Genomic DNA, 13,015 nt, shown 5'->3' on the forward strand with positions numbered 1-13,015 from the left:
AAATCTACAACTACATATGAAACAATCCACTCTGAAAGAAATCCAGAAACACGTTGAACAACTCCTATAGATCAGGCAAATGAGGGGGAAAAAAACCTCACAAAAAAGTGAGTAGGAGAAGCTATAAAGAATCTTTCCATAAGTCCCACTCCTAGTAGGTCAACACACAATCAGGAGGAAACTCAATCTCCACCATATTTCTGTGAAGACTCTGAACCCCAAATCTGGCACCCCAATTTTTAAGACTTCCACCGACAAGATGGATCCACAAAACATCTAGTTTTGTAATTCAAGTGGGCTTGCACCCATGAGACCCACAAGGCTATAGAGAACTAATCACTCCTAAAGTGCTCAGGCAGACTTAAAATGGCTAACATCTAAGGCCCAGGGCAAAGACAGCAAACTACAATCACCCAATTTTTCTGGGAAAGAGGCCCATTTGCTGATCTTAAAAGCTTTGGCCTGAGGGGCAGGCTTCTAATTTGAAACACATCTAGGAGCTGACTGCAACAGTCTCTAGAGACTGGTGAGGCTGCCAGACACCATCTTTCCACTCTCCCTCTGTCCTGCCCCACATTACTGATATCATCCAGAAAGAAGCTTGTGCACATATATGGCACCTTGGTTTTTGTGGCTGTCACCCAAGGGACACCCCTTGATCATTTAGGTCTGATGGCTCCTGGGATTTGTTTTTGCGGATCCTCTAAGACTATAACAAACAGAGAAATAGTTCTTAACAGTCTGCCTGTCTTACCCACACCCCAGGACACAGTGCAGAGGTAGTACAAGAAAATTCCCATCTCTTAGTCTTACCCTATAAAAGGAATTGCATACTTTAAAAGTTGCTGCCTGAGAGTCAACTCTTCTAATCAGCTTGCATCTTTCTTCTGACCAAGATCCTTGTCTTTGGGACACTAACAGGTCTTGGCACACCCTCAACTACTGAAACCACTGAGAACAAAGTAAGCTGTTTGGACAATCACAAAGGTGTGAGAGACAAACAAGAAGTAGGGCAGCACAGAATGTTAAGTTTCAGCTCCTACATGACGCCACTCTATCAAGGCAGAGAGGTGGCTGTTTAATGTATAGAAACCAACAGAGTCAAGGAAGATGAAGAAATAAAGGAATGTGTTCCCAGTAAAAGAGCAAAAAGCTTCAGAAAGAGATTTTTAATTAAACAGAAGTAAGTGATGTACATCTTCAAAATAATGGTCAAAATATTGGTCAAAATAATGGTCATAAATATGCTCACTGAGGTGAGGATAACAATGCAGGAACACAGTGAGAATTTCAACAAAGAGAAAGAAAATATAAAAAAGCTCCAAACAGAAAACATAAAGCTGAGGACTATAATAACTAAACTGAAAAATGCAACAGAGGGGTTCAAGAGCAGACTAGATGAAGTGGAAGAAAGGATCAGGGAACTTGAAGACAGGGCAGTGGAATTCATCCATTCAGAGCAGCAAAAATAACAACAACAACAACAACAACAACAACGAGAGTGACAATAGCTTAAGGGACTTAGATATCAAGAGGATCAACATTTGCAATACAGGGGATACCAGGAGAAAAAGAAGGAAAGGGGCCAAGAATTTATTCAAAGAAATAATAGCTGAAAACTTCACTAACATACAGAAGGAAACAGACATCCAGATCCAGGAATTCCAGAGAGTTCTAAACAAGATGAATCCAAACAGACTTACACCAAGACACATAATTAAATCGTTGCAAGTTAAAGAAAAGGATAAAGTATTAAAAGCAGCAAGAGAAGAGCAACTTGTTACGTACAAGGTAACCCCCATAAGACTATCAGCTAATTTTCCCGCAGAAACTTTGCAAACCAAAAAGGATTGGCATAATATATTCAAATTTGGTGCTGAAAGGGAAAAAAAGACTATCAACCAAGAATCATCCACCAGACAAGGGGTCCTTCTGTCCTTCAGACTCAAGAAAAAAAGAGTTTTCCACATAAGCAAAAGTTGAAGGAGTTCATCACCACCAGTCCAGCCTGACAAGAGGTGTTAAAAGGACTTCTTTAAGAAACAAAAGGAAACTAATTAATAAAAGAAAAACATATGAAAGTGTACATCTTTGTTAAAGATAAATATACAGTAAAATACAAAATAATCCAATGTTGTTAAGGTGGTGGGTTAATTACTTATAAAGTTAATATGAAGGCTGAAAAAGATAACTAGTAAAAATAACTATAAATACAATAATTTCTAATGGATACACAAGACAAAAAGATGCAAAGCATGACCTCAAAAACAAATTGTGGGGGAGGAGGGAGTAAAAATGTAGAGGTTTCAATATTAAGTTGTTAATACGGCAATAAGTCCATACCTATCAATAATTACTTTAAATGTCAAAGGACTAAATTCTCCAATCAAAAGACACAGAGTGGCTGAATGGATAAATGGTTAAACAAGACCCAACCATATGCTGCCTACAAGACTCACTGGCTTTTTAAAATTTTTTTATGTTTGTTTATTTTTGAAAGCAAAAGAGACAGAGTGCAAGTGGGGGACGGGCAGAAAGAGAGGGAAACACACAATCCGAAGCAGGTGCCAAGCTCTGAGCTGTCAGCACATAGCCCAACATGGGGCTTGAGCTCACGAACCAGGAGATCATGACCTGAGCTGAAGTTGGACGCTTAACTGACTGAGCCACCCAGATGCCTCAAGACTCACTGGCTTTAAGGGCACACACAGATTGAAAGTGAAGGTACAGAAAAAGACATTCCATGCAAATCAGAAACCAAAAGAAAGCTGGGGTAGCTATTCTTATATCAGACAAAATAGAATTTAAGACAAACACTATAATAAGAGACAAAGAAAGTCATTATATACTGATAAAGGGGTCAATCCAACAAGAAGACATAACATTTGTAAATATTTATACACCCAATATAGGAACACCTAACATATAAAGCAAATATTAACTGATGAAAAGGGAGAAACAGCAATATAATAATAGTAGGAGACTTTAATATCCCACTCACATCAACGGATAGATCATCGAGACAGAAAGTCAATAAGCAAATACTGGACTAAAACAACATGTTAGACCAGAGGGACTTAACAGACATTTACAAAACATTCCATCCAAAAGAATACACATTCTTCTCAAGCACACACAGAACATTCTCCACAAGAGATCATATATTAGGCCACAAATCAAGTCTTACTAAATTGAAGAAAACTTAAATCATATCGAGTATCTCAACTAACCACAATGTTATGAAACTAAAAGTTAATTACAAGAACAACTTGAAAATTCACAATTATGTCTAAATTAACCAACATTCCCCTGAACAACCAATGGGTCAAAGTAAAAAAAAAAGAAGAGTTAAAAACTATCTTGAGACAAATTAAAATGAAACACAAAATACCAAAACTTAAGAGATTCAACATAAGCACTTCTAAAAGGCAAGTTCATAAACATCTACATTAAAAAATAAGATAGATCTTGAATAAGCAACCTGACTTCATACCTCGAGGAACTAGATAAAGAAAAACAAACTAAGTCTAAAACTATTAGAAGGAAGGAAATTAAGATCAGAAGAGACATAACAAAATATAGAGTAAAAAGACAAAAGAAGAGATCAGACTTAAAGGAAGACGGTGGTGTAGGAGGACGCTGGGCTCACCGCGTCCTGCTGATAGCTTAGATTCCACCCACATCTGCCTAATTTACCCCGATAACCACCAGAAGACTAGCAGAACGGACTCTCTGGAGCCAAGCATAGACGAGAGGCCCACGAAAGAGGGTAGGAAGGGCAGAGAGGCGGTGCGCACTACAGGGACTGGCGGGAGGGAGCCAGGCGGCGGAGGGGCAGCCTACCGGGCAAGACAGAGCCCCCGAAGTCTGGCTTGCAAAAGCGGAGGGGCCGGAGGGAGTGTGTCCTGACAGCCAGTGAGACTTAACATCTGGAATGTTATAAGTCAACAGCTCTGCTTGGAGAGCGGGAGGGAGAGTTGTTGAGCCCCGGAGGACAGAGCTCAGCTTGGCGGGGAACAAAGGCACTGGGAAGTGCCGTCTCCCTCGCCCATCTCCCAGCGAAAATCCCAAAGGGAACCAGTTCCCATCAGGGAACTTGCTTGCACCTCACAAACACCCAACGCTGTGCTTCTGCGGATCCATCGGACAGGTTTGCCTCCCTCCCAGTGCCGCAGGGCCCCTCCCAAAGTGGACCACCGAAGGCAAAGCGAGCTGAGCCTACCCCTCCCGCCCCTGTGCACCTTGCGGATCCACCCCGGCTAATATGCCAGAGCCCATCAAAGCAGCACCACAAGACTGGCAATGTGCAAGTAGCCCAGACAGAGGCCACACCACTCCACAGTGAGTCCTGCCCCTGGGAGAGGGGAAGATAAGGTACACACCAGTCTGACTGTGGCCCCAGCAGCAGGCTGGAGGCAGACATTAGGTCTGACTGTGGCCCCGCCCACCAATGCAAGTTACTCCAGACAGCACAGAGAAAGAGCCCCGCAGTTACCCGCCACTCCAGGGACTATCCAAAATGATGAAACGGATAAGTTCTCCTCAAAAGAAACTCCAAGAAGTAGCGACAGCTAACGAACTGATCAAAAATGATTTAAGCAATATAGCAGAAAATGAATTTAAAATAATAGTCATAATATTAATTGCTGGGCTTGAAAAAAGTATAGAGGACAGCAGAGAATCTATTACTACAGAGATCAAGGGACTAAGAAACAGGCAGGAGGAGCTAAAAAAGGCTATAAATGAGCTGCAAAATAAAGGGGAGGCGACCATAGTTTGGATTGAAGAGGCAGAGGAGAAAATAGGTGAATTAGAAGATAAAATGATGGAAAAAGAAGAAGCTGAGAAAAAGATAAAAAAATCCAGGAGTATGAGGGGAGACTTAGAGAACTAAGTGACATAATTAAAAGAAATAATGTATGCATAATTGGGATTCCAGGGGAGGAAGAGAGAGGGAAAGGTGCTGAAGGGGTACTTGAAGAAATCATAGCTGAGAACTTCCCTGAACTGGGGAAGGAAAAAGGCAATGAAATCCAAGAGGCACAGAGAACTCCCTTCAGATGTAACTTGAATCGATCTTCTGTATGACATATCATAGTGAAACTGGCAAAATACAAGGATAAAGAGAATTCTGAAAGCAGCTAGGGATAAACATGCTCTAACATATAAAGGGAGACTGATAAGACTCGTGACGGATCTCTCTACTGAAACTTGGCAGGCCAGAAAGGAATGGCAGGAAACCTTCAAAGCGATGAACAGAAAAAAACATGCAACCAAGAATCCTTTATCCAGCAAGTCTGTCATTTAGAATAGAAGGAGAGATAAAGGTCTTCCCAAACAAACAAAAACTGAAGGAATTCATCACCACTAAACCAGCCCTACAAGAGATCCTAAGGGGGGACTCTGTGAGTGAAATGTTGCAAGGACCACAAAGTACCAGAGACATCACTGCAAGCATGAAACCTACAGACATCACAATGACTCTAAACCCATATCTTTCAATAACAACACTGCATGTAAATGCTCCAACCAAAAGACTCTAAACCCATATCTTTCAATAACAACACTGCATGTAAATGCTCCAACCAAAAGACATAGGGTATCAGAATGGATAAAAAAAACAAGACCCATCTATCTGCTGTCTACAAGAGACTCTTTTTAGATCTGAGGACACCTTCAGATTGAAAGTGAGGGGATGGAGAACTCTCTATCATGCTACTGGAAGTCAAAAGAAAGCTGGAATAGCCATACTTATATCAGACAAACTAGACTTCAAATTAAAGGCTGTAACAAGAGATGAACAAGGGCATTATATAACAATCACAGGGTCTATGCATCAAGAAGAGCTAACAATTATAAATGTCTATGTGCCGAATATGGGAGCCCCCAAATATATAAAACAATCACAAACATAAGCAACCTTATTGTTAAGAATGTGGTAATTGCAGGGGACTTTAACACTCCACTTACAACATTGGTTAGATCATCTAGACACAGGATCAATAAAGAAACAAGGGCCCTGAATGATACACTGGATCAGATGAACTTGATAGATATATTTAGAACTCTGCATCCCAAAGCAACAGAATATACATTCTTCTTGAGTGCACATGGAACCTCTTCCAAGATAGATCACATACTGGGTCACAAAACAGCCCTTCATAAGTATACAAGAATTAAAATCATACCATGCATACTTTCAGACAACAATGTGATGAAGCTTGAAATCAAACACAGGAAAAAGTCTGGAAAATCTCCAAAAGCATGGAGGTTAAAGAACACCCTACTAAAGAATGAATGGGTTAACCAGGCAATTAGAGAAGAAATTTAAAAATATATGGAAACAAATGAAAATGAAAATACAACAATCCAAAACGCTTTGGGATGCAGCGAAGGCAGTCCTGAGAGGAAAATACATTGCCATCCAGGCCTATCTCAAGAAACAAGGAAAATCCCAAATACAAAATCTAACAGCACACCTAAATGAAATAGAAGCAGAAAAGCAAAGACACCCCAAATCCAGCAGAAGAGAAATAATAAATATCAGAGCAGAAATAAACAATATAGAATCTAAAAAAACTGTACAGCAGATCAATGAAACCAAGAGTTGGTTTTTTGAAAAAATAAACAAAATTTATAAACCTCTACCCAGGCTTCTCAAAAAGAAAAGGGAGAGGACCGAAATAGATAAAATCATGAATGAAAATGGAATTATTACAACAAATCCCTCAGAAATACAAGCAATTATCAGGGAATACCATGAAAAATTATATGACAACAAACTGGACAACCTGGAAGAAATGGACAAATTCCTAAACACCCATATGCTTCCAAAACTCAAACAGGAAGAAATAGAAAGCTTGAATAGACCCATAACCAGCGAAGAAATTGAATCAGTTATCAAAAATCTCCCAACAAAAGGAGTCCTGGACCAGATGGCTTCCCAGGGGAATTCTACCAGACATTTAAAGCAAAGATGATACCTATCCTTATCAAGCTATTCCAAGAAATAGAAAGGGAAGGAAAACTTCCAGACTCATTCTAGGAAGCCAGCATTACTTTGATTCCTAAACCAGACAGAGACCCAGTAAAAAAAAGAGAACTACAGGCCAATATCCCTGATGATATGAATGCAAAATTCTCAATAAGATACTAGCAAAACGAATTCAACAGCATATAAAAAGAATTTCACCATGATCAAGTGGGATTCATTCTTGGGCTGCAGGGCTGGTTCAACATTTGCAAATCAATCAATGTGATACATCACATTAATAAAAGAAAAGAACCATATGATCCTGTCAATATATGCAGAAAAAGCATTTGACAAAATTCTGCATCCTTTCTTAATAAAAACCCTCGAGAAAGTCAGGATAAAAGGAACATGCTTAAACATCATAAAAGTCATTTATGAAAAGCCCACAGATAATACCATCCTCAATGGGGAAAAACTAAGAGCTTTCTCCCTGAGATCAGGAACACGACAGGGATGTCCACTGTCACCGCTGTTGTTTAACAACCTCTTGTTGGAGCAATCAGAGAACAAAAGGAAATCAAAGGCATCAAAATTGGCAAAGATGAAGTCAAGCTTTCACTTTTTGCAGATGACATGATATTATATATGGAAAGTCTCATAGACTCCACCAAAAGTCTTTTAGAACTGATACATGAATTCAGTAAAGTTGCAGGATACAAAATCAATGTACAGAAATCAGTTGCATTCTTATATACTAATAATGAAGCAACCGAAAGACAAATAAAGAAACTGATCCCATTCACAATTGCAGCAAGAAGCATAAAATACCTAGGAATAAATCTAACCAAGATGTAAAAGATCTGTATGCTGAAAACTACAGAAAGCTTATGAAGGAAATTGAAGAAAATATAAAGAAATGGAAAGACATTCCGTGCTCATGGATTGGAAGAATAAATACTGTTAAAATGTCAATACTACCCAAAGCAATCTACACATTCAATGCAATCCCAATCAAAATCACACCAGCATTCTTCTCGAAGCTAGAACAACCAATCCTAAAATATGTATGGAACCACAAAAGACCCCGAATAGCCAAAGTAATTTTGAAGAGGAAGACCAAAGCAGGAGGCATCACAATCCCAGACTTTAGCCTCTATTACAAAGCTGTAATCATCAAGACAGCATGGTATTGGCACAAAAACAGACACATAGACCAATGGAATAGAATAGAAACCCCAGAACTAGACTCACAAATGTATGGCCAACTAATCTTTGACAAAGCAGGAAAGAATATCCAATGGAAAAAAAGACAGTCTCTTTAACAAATGGTGCTGGGAGAACTGGACAGCAACATGCAGAAGGATGAAACTAGACCACTTTCTGACACCATTCACAAAAACAAACTCAAAATGGATAAAGGACCTGAATGTGAGATAGGAAATCATCAAAACCCTAGAGGAGAAAGCAGGGAAAAACCTCTCTGACCTCAGCTGCAGCAATTTCTTACTTGACACATCCCCAAAGGCAAGGGAATTAAAAGCAAAAATGAATTATTAGGACCTCATGAAGATAAAAAGCTTCTGCACAGCAAAGGAAAAAATCAACAAAAACTAAAAGGCAAACAACGGAATGGGAAAAGATATTTGCAAATGACATATCGGACAAAGGGCTAGTATCCAAAATCTATAAAGGGCTCACCAAACTCCACACCCGAAAAACAAGTAACCCAGTGAAGAAATGGGCAGAAAACATGAATAGACACTTCTCTAAAGAAGACATCCGGATGGCCAACAGGCACATGAAAAGATGCTCAACGTCGCTCCTCATCAGGGAAATACAAATCAAAACCACACTCAGATATCACCTCACGCTAGTCAGAGTGGCTAAAATGAACAATCAGGAGACTATAGATGCTGGTGAGGATGTGGAGAAATGGGAACCCTCTTGCACTGTTGGTGGGAATGCAAACTGGGACAGCCACTCTGGAAAACAGTGTGGAGGTTCCTCAAAAAATTAAAAATAGACCTACCCTATGACCCAGCAGTAGCATTGCTAGGCATTTACCCAAGGGATAGAGGAGTTCTGATGCATAGGGGCACTTGTACCACAATGTTTATAGCAGCACTCTCAACAATAGCTAAATTATGGAAAGAGCCTAAATGTCCATCAACTGATAAATGGATAAAGAAATTGTGGTTTATATACACAATGGAATACTACGTGGCAATGAGAAAGAGTAAAATATGGCCTTTTGTAGCAACATGGATGGAACTGGAGAGTGTTATGCTAAGTGAAATAAGTCATACAGAGAAGGACAGATTCTATATGTTTTCACTCCTATGTGGATCCTGAGAAACTTAACAGAAGACCATGGGGGAGGGGAAGAAAAAAATGGTTAGAGAGGGAGGGAGCCAAAACATAAGAGACTCCTAAAAACTGAGAACAAACTGAGAGTTTATGGGGGTTGGGAGGGAGAGGAGGGTGGGTGATGGGTATTGAGGGCACCTGCTGGGATGAGCACTGAGTGTTGTATGGAATCCAATCTGACAATAAATTTCATAATAAAAAAAAAAAAGAAGAGATCAATGAAACTAAGAGCAGGTTTTTTGAAAACATGAACAAAATAGGCAAATCTTTAACAAGTCTCACCAATAAAAGAGAGAGGACTCAAATTAATAAACTCAAAAATAAAAGAGAAGAAAAGAAAGAAATAAAAAATAGAAGAGAAGACATGATAGTGAACACAACAGAAATACAAAGGTTCAAAGAGACTCATAGGAATAATTATATACGAAAAAAATGGGACAACCTAGAAGAAATGGGTAAATTCCCAGATACATACAACTTACAAAGTCTGAGTCATGAAGAAGTAGAAAATCTGAACAGGTGTATTACAAGAAAGAAGAGTGAATCAGTAACCAAAATATACTCTATTAGCTAACTCGAAAATAAATTAAATTTTAAAAATAAATAAATAAATACATAAAATATGGAGTATACATACAGTGAATTTACTTGGCAATTTAAAAAGGAATGAAATACTGATATATACTACAACAAGAATAAATCTGGAAAGCATTATGCTAAGTAAAAGAAGCCAGACACAAAAGGCCTTAAATTGTATGATCCTATTTATAGGTCTACCTCATTTTATTATACTCCACTTTACTGTGCTTCACAGATAATGTATTTTTCACAATCGGAAAGTCTTTGGCAACTTTGCAGTGAGCAAGTCTATCAGCATCATTTTTCCAATAGCATTTTCTTGCTTTATGTCTCTTTGTCACATTTAGGTAATTCTGACAATATTTGTTACGGTGATCTGTGGAATTATTATTGTAGTTGTTTTGGTGACCACAAACTGCGCCCATAAAAGATCGGAAGGAAGGAAGGAAGGAAGGAAGGAAGGAAGGAAAGAAAGAAAAGAAAAAAGAAAGAAAGAAGGAAAGAAAGAAAGAAAGAAAAAGAAAGAAAAAGAAAGAAGGAAAGAAAAAGAAAGAAAGAAAGAAAGAAAGAAAGAAAGAAAGGGAAAGAGAAAAGAGAAAAGAGAAAAGAGAAGAGAAGAGAAGAGAAGAGAAGAAAAGAAAAGAAAAGAAAAGAAAAGAAAAGAAAAGAAAAGAAAAGAAAAGAAAAGGCAGGCCGGCCCAGGACCAGATGGCTTCATTGGTTAATTCTAGCAAACATTTAATGAAGAATTAATGTTAGTTCTTCTCAAAGTCTTCCAAAAATCTGAAAAAGAGGGAACACTCTCAAATTCATTTTAAAAACCCAGCATTATCCCAATACCAAAACCAGATAAAGACACGACAAGAAAAGAAAATTAAAGGCCAATATCCCTGATGAACACAGATGTAAAAATCTTCAACAAATTATTAGCAAGCCAAATTCAACAACATATTAAAAGGATCATACACCATGATCGATTTGGATTTATCCCTGGGATGCAAGGATGAGTGATCTCCCTCAATGAATAAAGAAAAATTTGACAAAATTAAGTGTCCATTCATGATAAAAATTCTCAACAGTTTTTCACAAAGGTGACACTGAAAGCTAAGAAAAACTTCTGTTCCCACAAATCTGATGCCAAAGCAAAGGCTTTGAAGCCAAGAAAGTAGTGGTGAAAGGCACCTTGCAGCTCCCCTGCCCCCCCTCCCCTGCCCATGAATATTCACAGGTCACTGACTTTCCAGCAGTCCAAGACACTGCAGCAATGAACGTAGCCCAAATATCATCAAACAGAGCATCTCTTCGAGAAACAAGCTTGACTAATATGCCATCATTAAGTTCCCCACAACTGCCAAGACAGCCTTGAAGAAGGCAGAAGACACTAGTGTTCACTGTGAATGTCAAGGCCAACTAGCACCTGAACAAACTGTGAAGAAGCTCTAGGACATTGACATGGCCAAGGTCAACACATTTTTTTAAGTTTATTTATTTTGAAGGGGGCGGGGAGGGAATGAGTGGGGGAGGAACAGAGAGAAGGGAACAGAGAATCCCAAGAAGGATCCACAGATGGGGACAACAGGGGACTTGAACCCATGAACCATGAGATCATGACCTGAGCCAAAACCCAGAGTCAGATGCTTAACTGACTGTGCCACCCATAAGCCCCAGGATAACACCTTATTAGGCCTGATGGGTAGAAGAAGGCATTATGTTCAACTGACTCCAGACGATAATGCTTTTGATGTTGCCAACAAAACTGAGAGCACCTAAAGTGAGTCTAGCTAATTATAAATATTTTCACCATGAAAAAAAACAAACCTCTTAACAAAATGGGTAGAGAGGAAATGTACTTTCATAAAATAAAAACTATATATGACAAGGACACATCATACTCAACGTTGAAAAATTGAACTTGCCCTGTATTACTTGGAACAAGATAAGGATGTCCTCTCACCACTTTTATTCAACATAATATCTCAAGTCCTACTTGCAGGAATTAGGCAAGAAAAAGAAAAAGATATCCAAATTGAAAAGGAAGAAGTAAAACTGTCACTATTTGCAGATGACATGATCCTATATATAGAAAACCCTAAAGATTTTACCAGAAAACTGTTAGAATTAAAAAATACAGTGAGGCTGCAGGATTTCAAAAACAATATACAAAAACCAGTTGTGTTTCTATACACTAATGACAAACTATCAGAAAGAGATACAGTATTAAGAAAATGATTCCATTTACAATTGCATCAAAAAGAATAAAATACCTATGAATACATTTAGCCAAGGAGGCTCTTTCTCTTCAATGAAAGGTAGCCAAGCAGTTTGGTGCTAATAGCCTTGCAGTGGACGTAGAGATGTGGATCTTTGATGGGCAAGATCATCACCCTGGAAGTTGAGTCCAGTGACATTGTTGAGAAGGTCAAAGCCCAAATCCTAGACAAGAAGGGCATCCTGCCTGACCAGCAGTGTCTGATTTTTGCAGGCAAATAGGTGGAGGATGGCCACAGTCTGTTAGACTACAATATTCAGAAAAAGTCCACCCTACACTTGGTGCTTCACCCTGGGCAGGGAGGGTGGCATCATCGAGCCTTCCCCATACCAGCTGGCCCAGAAATACGACTAAGACAAGATGATGTGCCCCAAGTGTTATGCTCACATTCACCCCTGCGTTGTCAACCACTGCTAGAAATGCGGCCGCATCAACAACCTGTGCCCCAAGAAGGTCAAATAAGGCCCCTCCACCGGCTCTTCCTTTGCCTGCAGGGTGGCCTCCTGCCTGGGCCCCAAGGCCCAGTTCCACCTGCACTGAAAAAAAAATTTAACCAAGGAGGTGGAAGACCTATATTCTGAAACTATAAGATGTAAGACACTAATGAAACAAACTGAGAAATACACAAATAACTGGAGAGAGGTCTCATACTCATGGATTGGAAAAATTAATACCATTACAATGCCCATACTACCCAAAAGAATGTACACATTCAGTGCAATCCTTGTCAAAACTCCAAAGATGATTTCAGAGAACAAAACAAACTTAGAATTTATATGGAAGCACAAAAGACCCCAAATAGCCAAAGCAATCTTGAGAAAGAACAA

General features: G+C 39.1%; 1 protein-coding gene and 1 pseudogene across 6 annotated transcripts in view; one reads left to right on the forward strand and one right to left on the reverse strand.

Annotated features, from left to right (window-relative positions):
- Positions 1-13,015, reverse strand: part of PDE8B (phosphodiesterase 8B) — a 274,179-nt gene that overhangs the window by 69,743 nt on the left and 191,421 nt on the right. The window lies entirely within an intron of this gene.
- On the forward strand, positions 11,652-12,650 carry LOC109274848 (ubiquitin-60S ribosomal protein L40-like; annotated as a pseudogene).

Source organism: Panthera pardus, unplaced genomic scaffold, assembly GCF_024362965.1.
Source record: "Panthera pardus isolate Hobbes unplaced genomic scaffold, ASM2436296v1 HiC_scaffold_2, whole genome shotgun sequence".
Classification (NCBI taxonomy): Eukaryota; Metazoa; Chordata; class Mammalia; order Carnivora; family Felidae; genus Panthera; species Panthera pardus.